The sequence below is a fragment of the Bos javanicus genome, chromosome 8, assembly GCF_032452875.1.
Source record: "Bos javanicus breed banteng chromosome 8, ARS-OSU_banteng_1.0, whole genome shotgun sequence".
Taxonomy (NCBI): Eukaryota; Metazoa; Chordata; class Mammalia; order Artiodactyla; family Bovidae; genus Bos; species Bos javanicus.
Genome location: NC_083875.1, coordinates 76,971,186 through 76,996,256, shown reverse-complemented (window position 1 = coordinate 76,996,256; position 25,071 = coordinate 76,971,186). Strand labels below are relative to the sequence as shown.

At 39.5% G+C, this 25,071-nt stretch overlaps 1 long non-coding RNA gene across 1 annotated transcript in view; it reads left to right on the top strand.

Annotated features, from left to right (window-relative positions):
- The window catches only part of LOC133252958 (uncharacterized), a 36,821-nt gene that overhangs the window by 2,013 nt on the left and 9,737 nt on the right, over positions 1–25,071 (top strand). The window contains exon 2 of the long non-coding RNA XR_009738127.1: positions 17,243–17,318. This is a non-coding gene — a long non-coding RNA (uncharacterized LOC133252958). The remainder of the gene's footprint in view (positions 1–17,242; positions 17,319–25,071) is intronic.

The window sequence follows — 25,071 nt, the reverse complement described above, 5'->3', positions numbered from 1 at the left end:
CAAATACTGGCTAAACTAATGAAATGTTCTCTTGTCCAGGGGAGATTTTTTTCTATGACCCTTAATATTTTTAGCTTAAGTTCCTTAAAAATTTGCATTTTCTGCTCTACTTTGTATACAAAGAAGTATCTTGGAGGAGTGTGTACTAGAGCAGCAAATCTCATATTTTAATATACAAGGCATCTAAAACTTTGTGTGCACAGATCCCCTGGGGGTGCTGTTAAAATGCAGACTCTGCAATTCTCACAAGCTCCCTGGTGATGTAGACACTGCTGTTAAGAGCAGTAAGGTGCTGGGAGGGCTGACCTGATTTGGAGTCAGCTTGGATTTGGGTTACCATTCAGGAAGATACAAACAGGGAAAATCCTGAAATATCTCCATTTCCAGACTCACTGAGGGCCCAGTGTTCTATAACCTAGTGTTCTATGACCTCTCCCCCCAAAGCAGAGACTGTCACCAAGTGATTACTCTGTCAATAATGTGTGCCATTTCACATTCAAATACTCATGGCCTTTTTTTTTTTTTTTTTAATCTGGGAGGGGATTGTTAGAGGACGAATGTGACAGCCACAGATTAGACTTATCATTTTCATGACACCAATCATATGTTATTTATTTATTTAAAATGTCTAAGAGTTTGAGTTTGTTGTGTAGCAAGTGATGTTATAAAAATTCAGACTGTCCTTTGAGGAGCAAGAGATTACGTAGCTTCACAAAAGGATTTCTGAAAAGAATGTAATCTTCCTAGGAAAATAGCCAAGGTTGTGTCTGGAGTTATGGTTTAGAAAGTTGGCTTTGCTCTAGAAGAACTGTGTTGTGGCTGTTTTAACATTCCATAAAAGTAAATACCCTTTTGATCTGGAAGATTTGACAGTCAATAAAAATAAATGCCCTTGTCAATTTGGATGATACGTTATAGAAGTCCCCTCAAAACAGATTCCATTGTAGTGTTCTGTTTGCCAAAGGTCCGTCTAGTCAAGGCTATGGTTTTTCCAGTGGTCATGTATAGATGTGAGAGTTGGACTGTGAAGAAAGCTGAGCGCCGAAGAATTGATGCTTTTAAACTGTGGTGTTGGAGAAGACTCTTGAGAGTCCCTTGGACTGCAAGGAGATCCAACCAGTCCATTCTAAAGGAGATCAGCCCTGGGTGTTCTTTGAAAGGAATGATGCTAAAGCTGAAACGCCGGTACTTTGGCCACCTCATGGAAAGGGTTGACTCATTGGAAAAGACTCTGATGCTGGGAGGGATTGGGGGCAGGAGGAGAAGGGGACGACAGAGGATGAGATGGTTGGATGGCATCACCGACTCAATGGATGTGAGTTTGAGTGAACTCCGGAGTGAGTGATAGACAGGGAGGCCTAGCGTGCTGCGATTCATGGGGTCGCAAAGAGTCAGACTCAACTGAGCCACTGAACTGAACTGATGGTGTCGGACTTAAGTCAGAGTTAATTTTCAGGGTAAGACTGCTTTGATCCCCCTGCCTACTTGTCATCCACTATTTCCTAGACCTCTCCTCCAGCACAATTACTTCCTTATTCTAGTATTTTCTTTAGAGAATCTTCTTCATGACTGACAGTTTCAGTGTATGGGTTATATATATATTTTTTACCAGTAGGTCCTTCTTGGTTATCTGTTTTAAATATAGCAGAGTGTGCATTTCAATCCCAAAGCCCAATTTATTGGTTATGTTGTGGCTGAGCGTTACAAGGCTGAGAATTCCATACAAGTTGTATGGAAATGCCTAAATGGATTTGGCTCCTTTCACTTAGCATCATGTTTTTAAGGTTCATCCACATTGTAGCATGGATCAGTATTTCATTCTTTTTTTATGGATAAGTAACTCCTTTGTTAATTGATGATACCACATTTATTTTATTTTATTTTTTAACTTTACAATATTGTATTGGTTTTGCCACATATCATAATGAATCCGCCACAGGTATACATGTGTTCCCCATCCTGAACCATCCTCCCTCCTCCCTCCCCATACCATCCCTCTGGGTCATCCCAGGGCACCAGCCCCAAGCATCCAGTATCGTGCATCGAACCTGGACTGGCGACTCATTTCATATATGATATTATACAAGTTTCAATGCCATTCTCCCAAATCATCCCACCCTCTCCCTCTCCCACAGAGTCCAAAAGACTGTTCTATACATCAGTGTCTCTTTTGCTATCTCGTATACAGGGTTATTGTTACCATCTTTCTAAATTCCATATATATGCATTAGTATACTGTATTGGTGTTTTTCTTTCTGGCTTACTCTGTATAATAGGCTCCAGTTTCATCCACCTCATTAGAACTGATTCAAATGTATTCTTTTTAATGGCTGAGTAATACTCCATTGTGTATATGTACCACAGCTTTCTTATCCATTCATCTGCTGATGGACATCTAGGTTGCTTCCATGTCCTGGCTATCATAAACAGTGCTGCGATGAACATTGGGGTACATGTGTCTCTTTCAATTCTGGTTTCCTCAGTGTGGATGATACCACATTTTGTTTATCCATTCATCCATTCATCTGTTGATGGACATTTGTATTGTTCCCACTTTTTGTCCACTATGGACAATGTTGCTATGAGCATTTACTTATGAATTTGTGTGTGGACGTGTGTTTGTTTTCAGTTCTCTTAGCTAGGTACCTGGTCGTCAAATTGCTGTATCACATGAGAACTCTATATTTGATATTTTTGAGAAACTGCTAGAGTCTTTTCCAAAGGAGCTACATCATTTTACTGTCTCATTGCAGTTGGCCTTTCCTTTCCTCTTTCATTTAGTTATTCTTCTATAGTGGGCATATATTACTTTAATAATTAGGAAACAAGATGGACTTTTAAAAATTTGTAAACCCCAATCTGTAGGTCCCAGGCTTGTTGCAACGGGCTTTTAATCCATTTGGGTGCCAGTTTTGTCTTTAAACCGAGCAAAGACCCACTTATGCTGTATATAGAAGCTATTGTGATCAAAAGGAAACAGATTCTTTGTTGGAGGAAAGAATCTGCACCCAATCAGTTTATCCAAAATTACAGACCTGTTGCAAAGAGGTGTGAGCTAAATGTTCTTCACAGGATTCCCTGTGTGAGTTGTTAAGGTCCTATCCTAAGTGTTCTCTGTTACACCTACCTGTGAAAGTGCACTGAAACCACCTCTGCTGATCAGGAAACTCAGGATAGGGAAGGGGAGAAGAGGGATGGGAATAACTGTGAGTGGAAAAAATCCATTTCAGTACATTTGGAATAGGTTGCTTTGTCTATACAACCATCTATCTATATACGTCTGTCTGTATACCCGTGTTTATGTCTGTAACTATATCTGTTGAAGTTGGCTATCAGAATTTGACTCATTCAAAGTACGGAAGTGATTTGCTTAAATAAATACTATAACCTATATGTAAAAGTATGTTTCTGAGTAGTATAGGAGAACCTAAACCAATGTAAGCATCGATTTCTTGTCTGTCACAATCATCATGTGTGAGAAACTGGTGGAGCTCAATTTATGTAACTTTAAGGGCTCGGTAACAGTTCTGTGCTGAGCTATACTGGAGCCTGAGGGTAAAAAGAAAAATCAGTAATATTGATCCTGACTTTGTTGAAGGTTTGATGTTTTGTTCATCATGGATTTTGTTTGCATTAACTTTGATTTTTAAAAATATTGCACTATACTAACTCATATATATGGAATTTAGAAAGATGGTAACAATAACCCTGTGTATGTGACAGCAAAAGAGACACCGATGTATAGATCAGTCTTATGGACTCTGTGGGAGAGGGAGAGGGTGGGGAGATTTGGGAGAATAGCATTGAAACTTGTATAATATCATGTATGAAACGAGTCGCCAGTCCAGGTTCGATGCACGGTACTGGATGCTTGGGGCTGGTGCACTGGGACGACCCAGAGGGAGGGTAGGGGAGGGAGGAGGGAGGAGGGTTCAGGATGGGGAACGCAGGTATACCTGTGGCGGATTCATTTCGATATTTGGCAAAACTAATACAATATTGTAAAGTTTAAAAATAAAATAAAATTTAAAAAAAAAAGAAAAAAAAATATTGCACTAAATATTATGTATCTTAATAACTAAGATTTTTGGTATTCTCTTAAATTGTGTGCCCAAGGGGCACTAAGGCTTCACCTTAGTCTCAGTTCTAACACTGACTCTATTTAGAGTTCTTTAGGTAAAGAAACTAGAAAACTGAGTGGTGATTTATTCATTGAGAAACCAAGACGTAGATTAGATTATTTGCTGTAGTCATACAGTGACCTAACTGGGGATCAGAAGAATTTCTCCTCACTCCTAGTCTTGTATCAAATCATAGGTGATACTCCCTTGTTATATATTTACTGAAGTCTCATTCCTTCACCTCAATTCCAATTTCACATGTTCGATTAGAAAAATGAAAAATTTCTAACTTTTTCAATATTGCCTCTCCAATTTTTTAATACTCACAAAAGCAGCACAAATTTCCCAATCACTAACAATTTAATCCTCATTCCCGACCTTTTAGAATTTTCTGTACAGGAGAAGCACTCTGTTTTAAAACCAAGAAAGAAATTAATACTACCCTGGAGTGGAATTTGGATTTTTTTTCTGCATAATTCCTTCATTCCTCTCAGAGAGATTAGGGACCAAAATCTCTGAATCTTTCTTTTTAGCCTACTTCTAAGAGCTTTTCAGTTTAAAAGTAAGATAGAAGGGCCAGAGGGTTATGGAAATTTAGTGCATCGAAATGTTTGTCAAACCCATTGGAAAAACAAACAGCACATCCTGGAGCTATTATTGGCACAGCAAATAATGAGTGACATTCAGAGTTTATGCTGTTTGCTCTCTGATACTGCTGGAACGAGTGTACGTCACACACGGGAGTTACCAAGTGGTGACTCTTTCTGGGCTGACCAATAATTATTTGTTCTTCAGTTTATTATCACAATGAAATAAAATCTTTATTTTTTGTAGTTCAGATCACTGGGGAAGAAAGAAACAGACCCATGAAAAGAAGGCATCATTTTAGCCCAGCATTTTCCAAAGTTATCCCTTGAGGGTAGTTATAAAAATGGTTTCTTGAAAAAAAGAATTGGAAAATACTGCATACTAAGTGCCAGTCTTGGAAATGTACATCCTCATTAACATAGGGAGGCTCTAAGAAATCCTTCAAGGGGAAACAAAAATCTATAGCATTTTGTTTAACTCAATTTTGCCCAATTTTTGTTATAGAAACTTTTTTGTGAAACAAATGCCCCCAAACTTAAAGTCTGAAAACAATAATCATTTCCTTATTTTTCATAGTTTCTATGAGTCAGGAATTTTAGAAGGACTCACCTGGGTGGTTGTGGCTTGGAATCTTTCATGTGGTCCAGACAGGTGGTGACTGGTGCTAGAACAGCAGGTAGGAGCAGATGGGAATCTCTCTTCATATCTTGTTAGGGCTTCTCCTTGTGGTCTTTCAATTTAGTCTCCATTGCGCTTCCCAACAGCATGGCGTCCTCAGGGCAGTAGGATTGTTCCATGGAAACTCAGAGTTCCAAAAACCTATTTCAATTCATAAGGTGAAAGCCACCATGATATAACCTTGACTATAACCTTAGAAATTATGCAGCATTACTTTCACTGTTTTCTGTTAATTACAGGTGAGTTACAAGACCACAAGAATAAGGGAATTCAATTCCACATCTTTCTGAGAAAGTGGCAAAGTTCCATAAGAGCCTGTAGACAGGAGATACTCTTGCTACTGTATTTGGAAAATACAGAACCCTGTTTTTCCTATGGTATCTATTCAACGTTGGTTCCATGAAACATACTTTGTGAATTTGCTTTAAGCAGTAATCACCGGAGCTGTTTCTGGTAGAAGCAGAAGTAGAAAGACAGATTGACTGGTCAGAAACATTTGTCTTCACAAGTTCTGGAGATACCCAGATATACAAGTCACAAAAGAATTACTTGGCATGACTGTACTAAAAGATACCATTATTTAAAATCCTGTATGGATGTACCCACTTAGGTATTTAGATTTCATGACTCAGAAAAAGTTAATACTCTAGCCTTCTTCATTGAGGCCAGTGACTGAATCAGGTTGTATGCAATCTCTTGGCACTTAGATTTTAGACTGCAGTAGGTTCACAAGTGATCTACTATAATCCATAATGGCCCTGGAAAATATTCTGCAAGTAAAGTGGGTCTTTAACAAATTGAATGTCTTTGAGAAAAATACCAATAAGCCACTGGTGTTTTAGAGAGACATACCAATAAGCTACTGGTGTTTCTTGAACCTCCTAACCCTTAAATTCTTGTCCTAGGATCTACTTATGGGGCAACCCAAACTATGACATACCATTGTTAGGAGTGGAAAAGTATTGATACTTAAATATTTGAAATATTGTATATGGAATTGCATCAATACCAATAGCACAGAGAAAATCAGTTGAATTTTGCAAACAGAGTGGGGAGAAAGATTATGAAATGCATTGTTAGAGAAATGGAAGGACCTTGTTGGATTTAAAAGCAGTAATTTACTCAAGAGAGCTAGCTTGAGAACAGTATCCCCCAGCTGGAGGTGACTCCCAAAACATCAGGTACTAGATTTTCAACATTTGAAAGTTGGGGCCTTAGATAAAATCTTAGTCATCACACTAAAACCATCTCCTCAGAAATGGAGGGCTTGGTGATATGTCTCTCAAAACTTGGCTACCCTGCTGTATAAATATTTTTTCCCATCTCAGATGTTCTTCATCAGTTAGTTCAGTCACTCAGTAGTATCCGACTCTTTGTGATCCCATGAATCACAGCATGCCAGGCCTCCCTGTCCATCACCATCTCCCGGAGTTCACTCAAACCCATGTCCATCAAGTTGGTGATGCCATCCAGCCATCTCATCCTCTGTCATCCCCTTCTCCTCCTGCCCCCAATCTCTCCCAGCATCACAGTCTTTTCCAATGAGTCAACCCTTTGCATGAGGTGGCCAAAGTACTGGAGTTTCAGCTTCAGCATCAGTCCCACCAATGAACACCCAGGACTGATCTTCTTTAGGATGGACTGGTTGGATCTCCTTGCAGTCCAAGGGACTCTCAAGAGCCTTCTCCAACACCACACTTCAAAAGCATCAATTCTTCAGCGCTCAGCTTTCTTCACAGTCCAACTCTTACAGCCATACATGACCATTGGAAAAACCATATCCTTGACTAGATGGACCTTTGTAGGTAAAGTAAAGTCTCTGCTTTTCAATATGCTACCTATGTTGGTCATAACTTTCCTTCCAAGGAGTAAGCGTCTTTTAATTTCATGGCTGCAGTCATCATCTGCAGTGACTTTGGAGCCTCAAAAAATAAAGTCTGACACTGTTTCCACTGTTTCCCCATCTATTTCCCAGGAAGTGATGGGACCAGATGCCATGATCTTAGTTTTCTGAATGTTAAGCTTTAAGCCAACTTTTCACTCTTCTCTTTCACTTTCATCAAGAGGCTTTTTAGTTCCTCTTCACTTTCTGCCATAAGGGTGGTGTCATCTGCATATCTGAGGTTATTGATACTTCTCTCAGCAATCTTGATTCCAGCTTGTGCTTCTTCCATCCCAGCATTTCATACAAGCTTGTTTTCAGGCTAAGCCTAGTCTAAGGAAGAGCCACACATTCTAAAAATAATGAACAGGCTTCCACTTAATATCTCACTCATGTGAATTGTAGGCTTAAACGAGAAAGGGGCACTCTTTTAGGAATAAATACTCCAGAATGATAACAATGTTTGACCGTAAAGCAAGAGCTGTTAAATCTTAATTGGCTTTAAGTCAAAGTACTTAAAATTCATTCCCACACTTAGTGATGAATTTTTACTAATTTTATCCAGAGTCCTCTGGGCCCAAACGTACTATTTGAAAGTCATCTGACAAGAGTTAAGAGTATATCAGATCAGATCAGTCGCTCAGTCGTGTCCGACTCTTTTCGACCCCATGAATCCCAGCACGCCACGCCTCCCTATCCATCACCAACTCCTGGAGTTCACTCAGACTCATGTCCATCGAGTCAGGGATGCCATCCAGCCATCTCATCCTCTGTCGTCCCCTTCTCCTCCTGCCCCCAATCCCTCCCAGCATCAGAGTCTTTTCCAATGAGTCAACTCTTCGCATGAGGTGGCCAAAGTACTGGAGTTTCAGCTTTAGCATCATTCCCTCCAAAGAAATCCTGGGGCTGATCTCCTTCAGAATGGACTGGTTGGATCTCCTTGCAGTCCAAGGGACTCTCAAGAGTCTTCTCCAACACCACAGTTCAAAAGCATCAATTCTTTGGCGCTCAGCCTTCTTCACAGTCAAACTCTCACATCCATACATGACCACTGGAAAAACCATAGCCTTGACTAGCCGGACCTTTGTTGGCAAAGTAATGTCTCTGCTTTTGATTATGCTATCTAGGTTGGTCATAACTTTCCTTCCAAGGAGTAAACGTCTTTTAATTTCATGGCTGCAGTCACCATCTGCAGTGATTTTGGAGCCCCCAAAAATAAAGTCTGACACTGTTTCCACTGTTTCCCCATCTATTTCCCATAAAGTGATGGGACCAGATGCCATGATCTTAGTTTTCTGAATGTTGAGCTTTAAGCCAACTTTTTCACTCTCCACTTTCACTTTCATCAAGAGGCTTTTTAGTTCCTCTTCACTTTCTGCCATAAGGGTGGTGTCATCTGCGTATCTGAGGTTATTGATATTTCTCCCAGGAATCTTGATTCCAGCTTGTGTTTCTTCCAGTCCAGCGTTTCTCATAATGTACTCTGCATATAAGTTAAATAAACAGGGTGACAATATACAGCCTTTACATATTCCTTTTCCTATTTGGAACTAGTCTGTTGTTCCATGTCCAGTTCTAACTGTTGCTTTCTGACCTGCATACAGATTTCTCAAGAGGCAGATCAGGTGTTCTGGTATTCCCATCTCTTGAAGAATTTTCCACAGTTTATTGTGATCCACACAGTCAAAGGCTTTGGCATAGTCAATAAAGCAGAAATAAATGCTTTTCTGGAACTCTCTTGCTTTTTCCATGATCCAGCGGACGTTGGCAATTTGATCTCTGGTTCCTCTGCCTTTTCTAAAACCAGCTTGAACATCAGGAAGTTCACAGTTCACATATTGCTGAAGCCTGGCTTGGAGAATTTTGAGCATTACTTTACTAGCGTGTGAGATGAGTACAATTGTGCAGTAGTTTGAGCATTCTTTGGCATTGCCTTTCTTTGGGATTGGAATGAAAACTGACCTTTTCCAGTCCTGTGGCCACTGCTGAGTTTTCCAAATTTGCTGGCATATTGAGTGCAGCACTTTCACACCATCATCTTTCAGGATTTGGAATAGCTCGACTGGAATTCCATCACCTCCACTAGCTTTGTATGACATACACAATAACTTGATTTTTTTCTTTGTTTTTATTTAAAAGTAACTGATCTATGTAGGGATAAAACCATTGATTTTGCTGAAATTGTGATTAACAAATTACTAGGTATGAGTTTGAGAAGAAAATAATATGGAATAAAAACTATTATATTGAAGCTGTCATTATTTTTAGAGTCTCAGAATTGCTAAGATGTTCCATAATGAAAATATTTTGTCTTTATATAAACAACCACTTCAGTATTCTTGCCTTGAGAACCCCATGAACAATATGAAAAGGCAAAAAGATAGGACACTGGAAGATGAACTCCCCAGGTTGGTAGGTGCCCAATATGCTACTGGAGATCAGTGGAGAAATAAGTCCAGAAAGAAGGAAGGGATGGAGCCAAAGCAAAAACAACACCCAGTTGTGGATGTGACTGGTGATAGAAACAAAGTTACAGGCTGTAAAGAGCAATATTGCATAGGAACCTGGAATGTTAGGTCCATGAATCAAGGCAAATTGGAAGTAGTCAAATAGGAGATGGCAAGAGTGAATGTCGACATTCTAGGAATCAGCAAACTAAAATGGACTGGAATGGGTGAATTTAACTCAGATGACCATTATATCTACTACTTAGAAATGGAGTAGCCCTCATAGTAAGCAAAAGAGTCCAAAATGCAGTACTTGGATGCAATCTCAAAAACAGAATGATGTCTTTTCGTTTCCAAGGCAAACCATTCAATATCACAGTAACTCAAGTCTATGTCCCAACCAGTAATGCTGAAGAAGCTGAAGTTGAACGGTTCTATGAAGACCTACAAGACCTTCTAGAAGTAACACCCAAAAAAGATACCCTTTTCATTATAGGGGACTGGATGGAAAAGTAGGAAGTCAAGAGATACCTGGAGTAACAGCAAATTTGGCCTTGGAGTACAGAATGAAGCAGGTCTAAGGCTAACAGAGCTTTGCCAAGAGAATGCACTGCTCATAGCAAACACCCTCTTTCAACAACACAGAAGACTCTACACATGGACATCACCAGATAGTCAATACTGAAATCAGATTGATTATATTCTTTGCAGCCAAAGATAGAGAAGCTCTCTACAGTCAGCAAAAACAAGACCGGAGGCTGACTGTGGTTCAGATCATGAACTCCTTATTGCCAAATTCAGACTCATATTCAAGAAAGTAGGGAAAACCACTAGACCATTCAGGTGCGACCTAAATCAAATCCCTTATGTGTCTAACTCTTTGTGACCCCGTGGACTGTGGCACAACAGGCTTCCCTGTCCATGACCAACTCCTGGAGCTTGCTCAAACTCATGTTCTTTGAGTCAGTGATGCCATCCAACCATCTCATCCTCTCAACCATCTCATCCCCTTCTCCTACCTTCAATCTTCCCCCAGCATCAGGGTCTTTTCAAATGAGTCAGTTCTTCGCATCAGTGGCCAAAGTATCGGAGTTTCAGCTTCAGCATCAGTCCTTCCAATGAAAATTCAGGACTGATTTCCTTTAGGGTGGGCTGGTTGGATCTCCTTGCAGTCCAAGGGACTCTCAAGAGTCTTCTCCAACACCACAGTTCAAAAGTATCAATTTTTCAGCACTCAGCTTTCTTTATGGTCCTCTCAGGCACTCTATTTTTTTGGCCCTGTTCTTTGAGTTTTGGGACAGTGAATAGGAGCAAATAGCAACTCATCTAAGAAATATTGGGATATACTATCCACCACAAGTAGGTTTGGTTCTGGCTGAAACGAGTAAAAAAATTAGGGAAATCATCTCTAAATTTGTTTCTGTGAGTCAGTGGCTCCTGCAGACTTTAGGGTACGCATCTCAGTAGACTTGCCAGGTTTCCCACATCCTTGCTATTATTAATAGTATCCTGTTTCACGCTCCCAGACAAAGGGTCACATGTAAAAGTGGTCACACCCCCAGATCAGGACACGCTGTAACTAACTCTCACCCGCGGTGCATTGGAAATGAAGTTTCTTTTTGTTCCAGTCTATCATTTCACTTTTGTCCCTGCCTTTTCTTTCTCCACTCTTCCTGCCAGCACATTTACAACACTTTTATTCACATGGCTAGAATTGTTCTACTCTGGCACTCATTCTCCCAATCTCATTATTCTCTGAGACTTTTTCTCACCCCATTCCTGCTTTTCCTTTCCCAGCTTGCTCTAACAGAAAGATAACTAAAGTCTCGACTAGGGACTCATAACCTGGGGTCTCTGGATAGAATTGAAGGGGTTTTGAACTTCAATAGGGGAAAAAAATCATTTATTTTCATTTCTACCCTACAATTCATTCATTTAGCATCTCCTTCTACTATGACTCTAGGCAACTGATCATATATTAGCAAAATGTGTGATTTGATCACCAACAGAAATCATATTTTCATTTCACATTAAAATCATTGAATAATCTCAAAATATAGTTTATGTCTGTCACTACTTCAAAACTATGTTAGTTACTGTACCAGGTGGCTAAATCATATTACATACACTATTAATAAACAGGCAAATATGTTAGATCACAAACTTCTTCACATTTTGATTACTGTATTTCAATATAATTGGTTTCCTTTGCAATCCTACATATTATAATTTATTCATTTGCAAACATTATTCAGGCACAGGCTCATATAGGCTGTCAGAGGTGTGCATGGCAAAAAAAGGGCTAAATGCTTCTGTGAACAAATAGACAGGGCTGAGAATCCATGCATGATTCTTTGGTGTCTGAGGAAAGCCCCAGTTATTATTTCAAATAAAAATATAATAGATCAAAACAAAATTAATTTGGTGATCTTTAATTAGAACACCATTGTGCGTAACACTTTTGGTGCTGATGGTGAACAGGAAATGTCTGGTAGTGTTGGTTATTTGTAAAAAGCTAAGAGCTGCCATCCAGGTGAGTAGGCAGCCACTGGGAATCCTCCCAGGGAAAATGTGGAGCTTTAGGTATAATGCTCCAGCTCCCAGTCTTTAGCCTATTGAATCTGGGATAGGAGTAGAAATCAAGTTGAGGCTCTCGGTCAATATTATTTCATATAATTCAGTTTTAACTCAGCCTCTCAAAACTTTTAGATTCTACTGGTAGAAAATTTCTGTTGCCTGGGATGACAAGCTTCTAGCCTAGAAAGACTGATTTCTCTGTTCCTTTTTTACATCAAACAACAGTCACTCCTGTTATGTGTGGAAAAATGAAAACAGGTGTGAACTGGTAAGTCAGTAAGGCCGCCATTATGGAGAATGTGTTTAAGATGGTCCAGATTCTAGGGGTTTGGTGAATCCTGTTCAGCTCAGATAAAAGTAATAGAGTGACATATCCAACTGATAATATCCTCCAGCTATTTATTTCAAATGAATAACCTTTTAATAAAAAAAGAATACTTACATCCAAGTATCTAATTTAGAATTCTTAGTTTTCACCAACTGGCTTTATGAAAGCCTACCAGTAACTCTTACCTCCAACACTAGTACAAAGCTCTGGTGTGGATTGAAGGACAGACCAGACTTAGGTTTTGTTTGCATTTTCCCATCATTTTGTAATTAAAAGTTTAAAATATGTTTAAAAATTAAAGGAATTGTATAGTTAACATCTATATTTGCCACCTTGGCTCTATAGTTGGGTGATAGCATATTTACTTTACCACAGTTCTATCAATCCATTCCTCTATCTGTGCATCAATCCATCTTCATTTTCTTTGAGTTCTTTTTCAAAGTTATGGACATCTGGTATACTTCACTCCTAAATATTTCAACATGTATATCATTACAATTCCTTTTTATTTTTGAGGTAAAATGTATATACAATTGGAGAAGGCAATGGCACCCCACTCCAGTACTCTTGCCTGGAAAATCCCATGGACAGAGGAGCCTGGTAGGCTGCAGTCCATGGGGTCGCTAAGAGTCAGACACAACTGAGCTACTTCACTTTCACTTTTCACTTTCATGCATTGGAGAAGGAAATGGCAACCCACTCCAGTGTTCTTGCCTGGAGAATCCCAGGGACGGGGGAGCTTGGTGGGCTGCCGTCTATGGGGTCGCACAGAGTTGGACATGACTGAAGTGACTTAGCAGCAGCAGTATATATAATGAAACACACATATTGTAAGTGTAACATTTATGGAGTTTTGACAAATGCAGACACCTGTGTTACCCATCCCATCCCGATGCAAACATTCCCACCATCTCAGAAAGTTGCCCCATGCCACCTTCCCATTCAGTCCCCACACCACCATCCCCCAGAGGTAATCACTCATCTGGATTTTTCCACTATAAATTGGCCTCACTTTGTTCATAAATAACATTTTTTAAGCTACAAATCAATACATATTTATTTAAGGGCATTTTAACACATTTATAGAAATACTGGAGATTATAAAAAGTATAAAACATTTTGTAGTCATTTTCATTTGAGCATTTTCTCAATTAATTAAAAACTCTTCAGGAAAATAATTTTTAATGGCTACATCATCATTGGCTGTTTGAATGAGCTCCATGATAATCCTATCATGGTAATACAGTTATCTCCCCTGTTGTCAGGAGGAAAGTGTGGCAGGTTCAGTAAGCAGGCCTGAAGGAAGATGAGTTGATTGAACAGAGACATACCGAGTAGTTTTAATTGCTCACCTCATGTTTTTCTTCCTCCTTTGCTGAGCTGTTTATATCTCAGCTGTTGGCCTCTGTGTTGATTTCTCTTACTCCCTAGTATTTTTAGTAAAAATCTTCTGATCATGCCCTATTCTGAAGGGATTCAGAAGCATTTCTAATGAAGGCTCACTTGGTTTTAATCCACCCAGGAGCTGACTGAGACAAGCAGCAGTGGCCGTGGGCTTAGGGGAGACAAGGTCCTGCTCCATGCAGGGGCCCTTTTTAGCAGATTGACAGCAGTGGATCTAAGTTGGTCTGGGGACCACAGATGTGGGCATGATGGCACTCATACAAGCAGTTTCAAGGTAATGCATCAAAAGTTGCCCTGCCACTTCCCCACTAATTAATTGACAATATATTTTTAAAATAAAACTTTTCTTGTTCCTGTTATATGCAAGCCACTGTTTTACATGTTATATCTGCATTATATTAATCCCTAGAACATCTCTATGAGGTTCAGTTCAGTTCAGTCGCTCGGTAATGTCCGACTCTTTGTAACCCCATGGACTGCAGCACTCCAGGCCTCCCTGTCCATCAGCAACTCCTGGAGTTTACTCAAACTCATGTCCATTGCATCAGTGATGCCATGCAACCATCTCACCCTCTGTCATCCCCTTCTCCTCCCATCTTCGATCCTCCCCAGCATCAGGGTCTTTTTCAATGAGTCGGTTCTTTGCATCAAGTGGCCAAAGTATTGGAGTTTCAGCTTCAGCATCAGTCCTTCCAATGAACACCCAGGACTGATCTCCTTTAGAATGGACTGGTTGGATCTCCTTGCAGTCCAAGGGACTCTCAAGAGTCTTCTCCAATACCACAGTTCAAAAGCATCAACTCTTTGGCGCTCAGCTTTCTTTATAGTCCAAGGAAATATGATAGCTTTGACTAGACAGACCTTTGTTGGTAAAGTAATGTCTCTGCTTTTTAATATGCTGTTTAGATTGGTCATAACTTTTCTTCCAAGGAGCAAGCGTCTTTTAATCTCATGTCTACAGTCATAATCTGCAGTGATTTAGGAGCCCCAGAAAATAAAGTCTCTCACTGCTTCCATTGTTTTCCCATCTATTTGCCATGAAGTGATAGGTATTATTATTTTCCTCATTTTGCTGAGGAGGAAAGCCTAGACTTAGTGAGGTTAAGTAACTTGCCTAACTTCACACGTGTAGTAAGTAGTAGTTTGAACTGGAACCTAAACAAGGGGATTCAGATTCTGACTACCCTCTGCCTCATATCTATTTCTTACAGAAATAAAACATGAGGATGTTTCCTTCAGGATTTAATGTTTGGCTCTAAGCATGCCATCCATGATTTTTGTAGACTTGGCCTGGGTAGGCTCAGTTCACAACCAGGAGCGCCAGGTTTCCAGATGGACCAGCGTCCAGAGCAGGGATCGAACGCTTTGTCTCTCAAGTGCCAGGTAGTTTGTATTTCAGGCCTTGCAGGCCATACAATCTGTCATAACTACTTAACTCTGCCTTTGTAGCTTCCCTAGATGGTACGTAAATAAACTAACATAGTCCTGTTCCAGTAACACTTTGTTTACACAATCAGATGGCGAATGCATTTGGCTGATGGGCCATAATTTGCTAACTCCTAGTCTTGAGAAGTGCTTAAAATACTATGGATAACAACTTCTTTGAGACTCAGATGAAAGTAATGGATTCCTTACCCATAAATGAGCCACATAAGCACATGCATAAAAGCTTTTGCATATATTAATATGTAGGTCAATATTTACAAATGTGTGTGTGAAAGTTGCTCAGTCATGTCCAACTGTTTAATATACATATGTATATATTTAAATGGTATGATGTTTTTACCTATACTGATATGTTGCCTTGAAAATTTTTTCTTTTTCTGATTTGCAGAAAAATCAGAATACAAAATAATCTTTGCAAGTACTCTACCTTATAAATATTTTTCATGAGAAAATTAATTATATCCCCAACAAACTGAAGTAATTCCAATTTGTATATTGTATATTCAAAGCATAAAGCAAAGATTAAAGAGAAGGAAAGAGAAAACCAGGCATTTGTAAACAGTCATCCCGACATCAAAATTGATCTTCACTAATCTTTTAGAGTAGAATTGTGGCCAAAGTAGTTTTAGTTTTCCACCTGCCTCTCTAACCACCTAATGCCCAGCTCTGATGAAGTTAATGGTAGCTCTCTGGCAGTAGGCAAGGACTCCTTCAGATATTTTAATAGAATCTGTGTAGTAAATATATACCAGATGCCAAAGGCAATCAGTGATTATGGCTTTCCGTCCAGAGTCACAAAATCAGATGTGTTGTCAAGCATCACAAATATACTTTCTGCACCGTATAAGAACTGTTTGGGAAACACATGTAGTGTCATGTTAAACACATCATTGTCTTTGCTGTGCTTAGTCGCTCAATCATTTCTGACTCTTTGCAACCCCGTGAACTGCAGCCCACTAGACTCTTCTGTCCGTGGGGACGCTCCAGGCAAGAATACTGCAGTGGATTGCCATGCCTTCCTCTAGGGGATCTTCCCAACCCAGGGATTGAACCCAGGTCTCCTGCATTGCAGGTGGATTCTTTACCATCTGAGCCACCAGGGAAGCCCAAGAATACTGAAGTGGGTAGCCTATCCCTTCTCCAGGGGAACTTTCTGACCCGGGACCAAACTGGGGGGTCTCCTGCATTGCAGGTGGATTCTTTACCAGCTGAGCTACCAGGGACACCCATGTCCCATTATATTTAGTGGTAAATCTTAAAAGAAATGCTATGTAAGCTCACTATATTTCATTTCTTTGTCAATTTCTAACTGAAGCTTGGTGTTGAGCAAAGAAAATAAGTGTAATGATCATGATGTCACTGTATGTTTTCCTTAATTTATCTCCATAGGAAACTATTCTTGGCTGAATAACATGGTGGTGACGATGGAAACTATACTTTAAGTGGCCACACCCAGGAGCATTCCATATCCCTTACACAACCATGTTCTTTGGTCACAATAAAGAAAATAATTTGAAATGAAAATATGTTTCCCCCAAAGATGAAATCAAGGCAACAGAAAAGAAGTTCAAGAAATAAAGATATATATTTGTGTCTGACTCATTGAGCCCTCCAAAGCTATCAAAAGAAAATTAGAGTGCATGGTTTATCAAAACAAAATCTTCTTTAGATATTTTTTGCAGCTATTTGAATAACTAGTGAACTGCAAGCTTTTGGTATGAAATCCTTCTTTTTAAATAGAGATATTATTGACATGTAATTTCTTTTTCAGCCTGCAAGGACTCTGTTAATGGATCCCAGATCACAGACAAAGCCATTGCAGCTTTAGTTAAAAAGCATGGAAACAGGTAAAATAATGATAAATATTTCATTTACATGTAGCTTCCATTTATGTATGTTTGTATTTCTTTATCTGATGTTCTTATCAAGCACTCATTGAGGTAGGCATTACCTACAGTTGTCTGTCAAGTAATCTGAGACTCAGAGACAGTTCAGTTCAGTTCAGTTTAGTCGCTCAGTCGTGTCTGACTCTTTGCAACCCCATGAATCGCAGCATGTCAGGCGTCCCTGTCCATCACCAACTCCCGAAGTTCACTCAAACTCATGTCCATCGAGTCGGTAATGCCATCCAGCCATCTCATCCTCTGTCGTCCCCTTCTCCTCCTGTCCCCAATCCCTCCCAGCATCAGGGTCTTTTCCAATGAGTCAACTCTTCGCATGAGGTGGCCAAAGTATTGGAGTTTCAGCTTTCCTTCCAAAGAAATCCCAGGGCTGATCTCCTTCAGAATGGACTGGTTGGATCTCCTTGCAGTCCAAGAGACTCTCAAGAGTCTTCTCCAACACCACAGTTCAAAAGCATCAATTCTTCCGTGCTCAGCTTTCTTCACAGTCCAACTCTCACATCCATACATGACCACTGGAAAACCATAGCCTTGACTAGACAGATCTTTGTTGGCAAAGTAATGTCTCTGCTTTTGAATATGCTGTCTAGGTTGGTCATAACTTTTATTCCAAGGAGCAAGTATCTTTTAATTTCATGGCTGCAGTCACCATCTGCAGTGATTTTGGAGCCCCAAAAAATAAAGTCTGACAGTTTCCACTGTTTCCCCATCTATTTCCCATGAAGTGATGGGACCAGATGCCATGATCCCAACCCAGGGAATGAACCCAGCTCTCCTGCATTGCAGGCAGATTACTTACTGTCTGAGCCACCAGGGAAGTCCATTACCTAGCCCATGAACCCTAGTTACCTTATTTATAAAATATGGGTAATAATAATCATCAAGGAGAGCTGTTGTGAAAATTAAAAAATAGTATACATAAAACCCTTAGTGACTAGTACTTAGTGTGTGCTCAATAAATGCTACTTTATTTTATTCCAGGCTCCATTGATTATCCCCCACTCTGAATGCCTACAGCACACATTCCCAACTGTTTCTATAATTATAACCTTGTCTTCTTAACCAACTTTTAACACAAGAATACTTTAAACCCCTGCAGGAATGCAGGCACAATGCAAGACATAACTTGGGGAAACACCTCGAATGGCTTGTAAATTGTGTAATAGCTTACTTGGTAGAAAAACACACCAAGGAGTGTGGCCCCTGTGATGTAAAAAAAAAAAAAAAAAGCCTGGAACTGGCCAATAAAACCTCATCAAATTGAAATCTGACTGGCAAAGTATTTAAGTAAATTAAGAAGGCCAACATTTCTTATGTAAGTTGGCAGCAGCTTGTGGTTTCTCTGAATTATCTCAAGTCTTTTGAATACTAGTCCTTGAACAATTTTGCCATAGTCAAATGGAAAGATAAAACTAGAAATGAAGTGTTGGCATTGAAATCCAAAATGGTCCCTTTTGCCACAGTTTCATATCTCACGGTCACTCACTTTGGAATATTAATACAATGCTTTGGTTCAGAAGGTTCCAGTGTACTTTTTCTTGTTTCTTTGTTAAAACTATTTTGACTGTATTTGCTTTGAATTATTTCTAATGCATCAGTTTTTTAAAAAATAATTGTATAGAACCTTTGTCTTTAGCATTTTAGCAAATATTTTCCTACATTATTGAAAGCTTGCTATTAGCATCATTTTAACCTTTTCAAAATGTATTAGCCATCTCTTAAGTTTTGAACAGTTAGGATGTTCCTAATGTTTTGAAGTAAAAGCTACACCAATGATCCTTTTTGCATGGAGAGTCCCATCTCCCCCTTAATGACTATTAAGGCTAGATTCTTCAAAGTGGAATTTCTGGATTTAACTTTTCTTAATTTACATTTTCAAATGTTCTCAAGGACTGGATTAACATATACTCCATCAACAGTGGAAAAGAATGCCTGTTCATCATACACTTGCCAGTCACTGTTCTTTGGCAGTGGGGGTGGAAAATTGAGGGGTAGGAACAAAGTGAACTTCACTGATTTGATGAATAAAAAAGTTTTTTCTCTTGTAAGATTACTTTCTTATTCTTGTCTTTGATTACTTAGTTTTATCTTTATCTATTTGCTATTTGCATTTTGTCAATTATTAATTTTCTGTTCAAGTCCTATTGAAGGCATAGTGGGTTTTGTAACAAAGAAATTTCATTAATTTTACGACAGCACAGTACTTTTCTATCTAGATGTCAGAATCTTCTATGTATGTTTTATTTTACTTCTTATATATTTGCTGAAACAATTTTTTTTTTACTTTAAAACATACAAAGTTAAAGGAGCACATAAAAACTGCCATTAATTTGTTAAAATGGCAACCCACTCCAGTACTCTTGCCTAGAAAATTCCATGGGCGGAAGAGCCTGGTAGGCTACAGTTCATTGGGTCGCAAAGAGTCAGACACAACTGAGTGACTTGACTTTAATTGGAGGATAATTGCTTTACAATGTTGTGTTGGTTTCTGCCATACAACGATGTGAATCAACCATAAGTTTACATACATCCCTCCTTCTTGAACCTCCCTGCCGTCCATCCCCCATCCCACTCCTCTAGGTCATCACAGAGCACCAGGCTGAGCTCCCTACGGTATACAACAACTTCTTACTAGCCATCTGTTTTACACACGGTAATGTGTATGTTTCAATGCTACTCTCTTGATTTGTCCCACCCTTTCCTTCCCTCGCTGAGTCCAAAAGTCTGTTCTCTATATCTGTGTCTCTATTCCTACCCTGCAAATAGGTTCCTCAGTACCACTTCTCTAGATCCCGTACATATGAGTTAACATATGATATTTGCTTTTCTCTTTCTGACATACTTCACTCTGTAACAGACTCTAGGTCCATCCATCTCAGTTCAACTGACTCGAATTTGTTCCTTTTTTGAAATTGCCCTTAATTTTAATACTCAGTGATGAGCACTGTTTACATCTTATTATTTACTTTCAGTCTGTATTCTATATGTGGGGAAATGTTTTAAACCAAACTATAATCACAAGGATAGTTTTTGTAGTATTTCTTTTCATTAGGTGCGTGGAGAGAATATTCTCAATTCATTAAATACCCTTTGAAAGTATAATTTTTAATGATTGTGTAAAACAAATGCACAATTTCACTACAGATCTTTGGACAATTATTAAATGTTTGCTGTTTTATGTAGTATGGGACTTCCTTGGTAGTTCAGCTGGTAAAGAATCCTCCTGCAATGCAGGAGACCCCAGTTCAATTCCTGGGTCAGGAAGATCCCCTGGAGAAGGAAGAAACTATCCACTCCAGTATTCTTGGGCTTCCCCTGGCTCAAACGGTAAAGAATCTGCCTGCAGTGCAGGAGACCTGGGTTCGATGCCTGGGTTGGGAAGATCCTCTGGAAGAAGATATGGCAACCGACTTCAATATTCTTACCTGGAGAATCCCCATGGACCAACGAGCCTGGCAGTCTATAGTCCATGGGGTCACAAAGAGTTGGACATGACTGAATGACTAACCATATATATAATATGATGAAAATTCTAAGATAGAATCTTAGAGGTGGAATTATTGGATCAGAGGGTAAGAATACAAATACTGCAAAATAGCTTTCTAGAAAGGGGTCACAATATGCATTCCAACAGAATTTAACAATGTAATCTAACCTCACTTTGCTAGCACTGACTACTATTATAATTTTAAATAAAAATATTTGCTTCTTTAATAGACTGGAGTTCTATATTATCAATTTGCTTTGCTGCTCTTTGATAGCAAAATTGAACATCATGTTTATTGATTATTTGTCTCTATTCTTCTATGGAGTACATGTTTGTATTCTTTTCACAGTTAAATATTTATTATTTTTTGAAATATTTTATTCTTGGATATTATTCTTTGAAAACGAAAAACATACATAAATATAACTATGTATTTCTAACACCCCAAATTATCTGCTATCAATATTTAAAAATTTTTTCAGTCTTCTTTTTCCTTATCTTTTCAAGGAAAAAGTCTTCAGCTTATGATTTATATGCCCATTATACATAATTTATTTTGTTTTTCTTCATATTTGAAGGATTGATAAGAATTCTCAGCATTTTACTGTCAGCTTGAATTCTGGGTGTATGGGTGGGGTAGGAATTAAGTCATGCTAAACCGTGAACTTCCTGATGTTCAAGCTGGTTTTAGAAAAGGCAGAGGAACCAGAGATCAAATTGCCAACATCCGCTGAACCATGGAAAAACCAAGAGAGTTCCAGAAAAACATCTATTTCTGCTTTATTGACTATGCCAAAGCCTTTGACTGTGTGGATCACAATAAACTGTAGAAAATTCTGAGAGAGATGGGAATACCAGAACACCTGATCTGCCTCTTGAGAAATCTGTATGCAGGTCAGGAAGCAACAGTTAGAACTGGACATGGAACAACAGACTGGTTCCAAATAGGAAAAGGAGTACGTCAAGGCTGTATATTGTCACCCTGCTTATTTAACTTCTATGCAGAGTATATCATGAGAAACGCTGGACTGGAAGAAACACAAGCTGGAATCAAGATTCCTGGGAGAAATATCAATAACCTCAGATATGCAGATGACACCACTCTTATGGCAGAAAGTGAAGAGGAACTAAAAAGCCTCTTGATGAAAGTGAAAGTGGAGAGTGAAAAAGTTGGCTTAAAGCTCAACATTCAGAAAACAAAGATCATGGCATCCGGTCCCATCACTTTATGGGAAATAGATGGGGAAACAGTGTCAGACTTTATTTTTGGGGGCTCCAAAATCACTGCAGATGGTGACTGCAGCCATGAAATTAAAAGACGCTTACTCCTTGGAAGGAAAGTTATGACCAACCTAGATAGCATATTCAAAAGCAGAGACATTACTTTGCCAACAAAGGTCTGTCTAGTCAAGGCTATGGTTTTTCCAGTGGTCATGTATGGATGTGAGAGTTGGACTGTGAAGGAGGCTGAGCGCCGAAGAATTGATGCTTTTGAACTGTGGTGTTGGAGAAGACTCTTGAGAGTCCCTTGGACTGCAAGGAGATCCACCCCGTCCATTCTGAAGGAGATCAGCCCTGGGATTTCTTTGGAGGGAATGATGCTAAAGCTGAAACTCCAGTACTTTGGCCACCTCATGCGAAGAGTTGACTCATTGGAAAAGACTCTGATGCTGGGAGGGATTGGGGGCAGGAGGAGAAGGGGACGACAGAGGATGAGATGGCTGGATGGCATCACTGACTCGATGGACGTGAGTCTGAGTGAACTCTGGGAGTTGGTGATGGACAGGGAGGCCTGGCGTGCTGCGTTTCATGGGGTCGAAAAGAGTCGGACACGACTGAGCAACTGATCTGATCTGATCTGAATCCTTCTTTGATGCAGAATTTCTTTCTTTCCTTTACCCTCAGATCAGTAGTATAAACTAAAAACCAATTGGTTTTATACTATCATGGGCTCACAGAATTGTGAAGAAGTTTCTAATGCCCTTTAATCCAGTGCTTCTCAGACTTTTATGTGCATACAAATCCCCTGGGGATTTTGTTAAAATGCAGATTATGACTCTGTTGGTCCAGGATGTGACCTGAGAATCTGCATATCTGGCCAGTTCCCGCAAAGTGCTGATACTGTCCCCTTGTAAAACATGCTTTGAGTAGCAGGACTCTCATCTAGTAATCATTATGGATGTGGTTTAGAGACGAAGGCATCTAAGGGTGGTGATGGTGCAAACTCAGAGAGAAATGAGATATTTATGAATGAAATGGATAGAAGTTGCTGAGAAACTGGAATAGTACATGAGGAACAGAAGATACCAAGAATAGTTTCCAGAGGTCAGTCTTTTAAAATTAGATAAATAAAAAAAAAAATAAATAAAATTAGATAAATAATGGCAGCTCTAGATATCGATCCAGATTATTATCCTGCTCTGGATTGCTTATGGCCCTGAATCTTTTTCAGCCACTTAAGAAACTTAAGAATTTTGGTTCCTACTGGAGCCACATAGATTTTCCACCATCCTTGTGTCCAAATTTTCAAGATCTGAATACTCTTCATCTTCCTCTATTGGGTTCATTACGGATTTTTTCTCAAGAAAGGCCTGTACTCTTCATGTCATCATGAGTTAGTTCTCATGATGTTACCTAACCACTTCTACTTTTTTTAAATTGAATTATAGATGATTTGGGCTTCCCAGGTAGCACTAGTGTTAAAATCAAAACAAAGAAAAAAACCCACCTGCCAATGCAGGAGATGTAAGAGACTTGGGTTTGATCCCTGGATTGGGAAGATCTCCTGGAAGAGGGGATGACATCCCACTCCAGTATTCTTGCCTGAAGAAACCCATGGACAGAGGAGCCTAGAAGGCTACAGTCTCTGGAGTCTCAAGGAGTTGGATATGACTGAAGTGACTTAGCATGCATAGCTGATTTACAATGTTGTGTTAGTTCCTGCTGTACAGCAAAGTGACTCAGTTATACATATACATACATACTCATGTTTGTAGTCTTTTCCACTGTGGTTTATTACAGGATATTAAATATGGTTTCCTGTGTTATAAAATAGGTTGTTCATCTATTTTGTATATAGTTGTCTATATCTGCTAATGCCAAACTCCTAATTTATCCCTCCCCTAAGCCCTTTTCCCTTTGGTAGCCTTTTTGTTTTCTATGTCTGTGAGTCTGTTTCATAAATAAGTTCATTTGTGTCATATTTTAGATTTCACATATAAGTAATATCATATGGTATCTCTCTTTCTCTTCCTGACTTACTTAGTGTGATACTTTCTAATTATGATAATTTCATGTTGCTGCCATTCTTTTTTATGGCTGAGTAGTATTCCATTGTAACCACTTCCACTTTTATGTAATAAATATTGGCATTACATTTGCTTTTAGATCATTAACACATTTTAGGGCTTATGATTTTCAAATGTACCCATATCCATTATATCCTCCATTGCCATTCTGTTAAGTATATATTCAGTTCAGTTCAGTTGCTCAGTCGTGTCTGACTCTTTGCAACCCCATGAATTGCAGCACACCAGGACTCCCTATCCATCACCAACTCCCGGAGTCCACCCAAACCCATGTCCATTGAGTCGGTGGTGCCATCCAACCATCTCATCCTCTGTCATCCCCTTCCTCCTCCCCTCAATCTTTCCCAGCATCAGGGTTTTCTCAAATGAGTCAGCTCTTCACATCAGGTGGCCAAAGTATTGAAGTTTCAGCTTCAACATCAGTCCCACCAATGAACACCCAGGACTGATCTCCTTTAGGATGAACTGGTTGCATCTCCTTGTAGTCCAAGGGACTCTCAAGAGTCTTTTCCAACACCACAGTTCAAAAGCATCAATTCTTCAGGGCTCAGTTTTCTTTATAGTCCAACTCTCACATCCATACATGACCACTGGAAAGACCATAACCTTGACTAGACAGACCTTTGTTGGCAAAGTAATGTCTCTGCTTTTTAATATGCTGTCTAGGTTGGTCATCAGAGAAGGCAATGGCACCCCACTCCAGTACTCTTGCCTGGAAAATCCCATGGACGGAGGAGCCTGGTAGGCTGAAGTCCATGGGGTCACTAAGAGTCAGACATGACTGAGCGACTTCACTTTCACTTTTCACCTTAATGCATTGGAGAAGGAAATGGCAACCCACTCTAGTATTCTTGCCTGGAGAATCCCAGGGACAGGGGAGCCTGGTGGGCTGCCGTCTATGGGG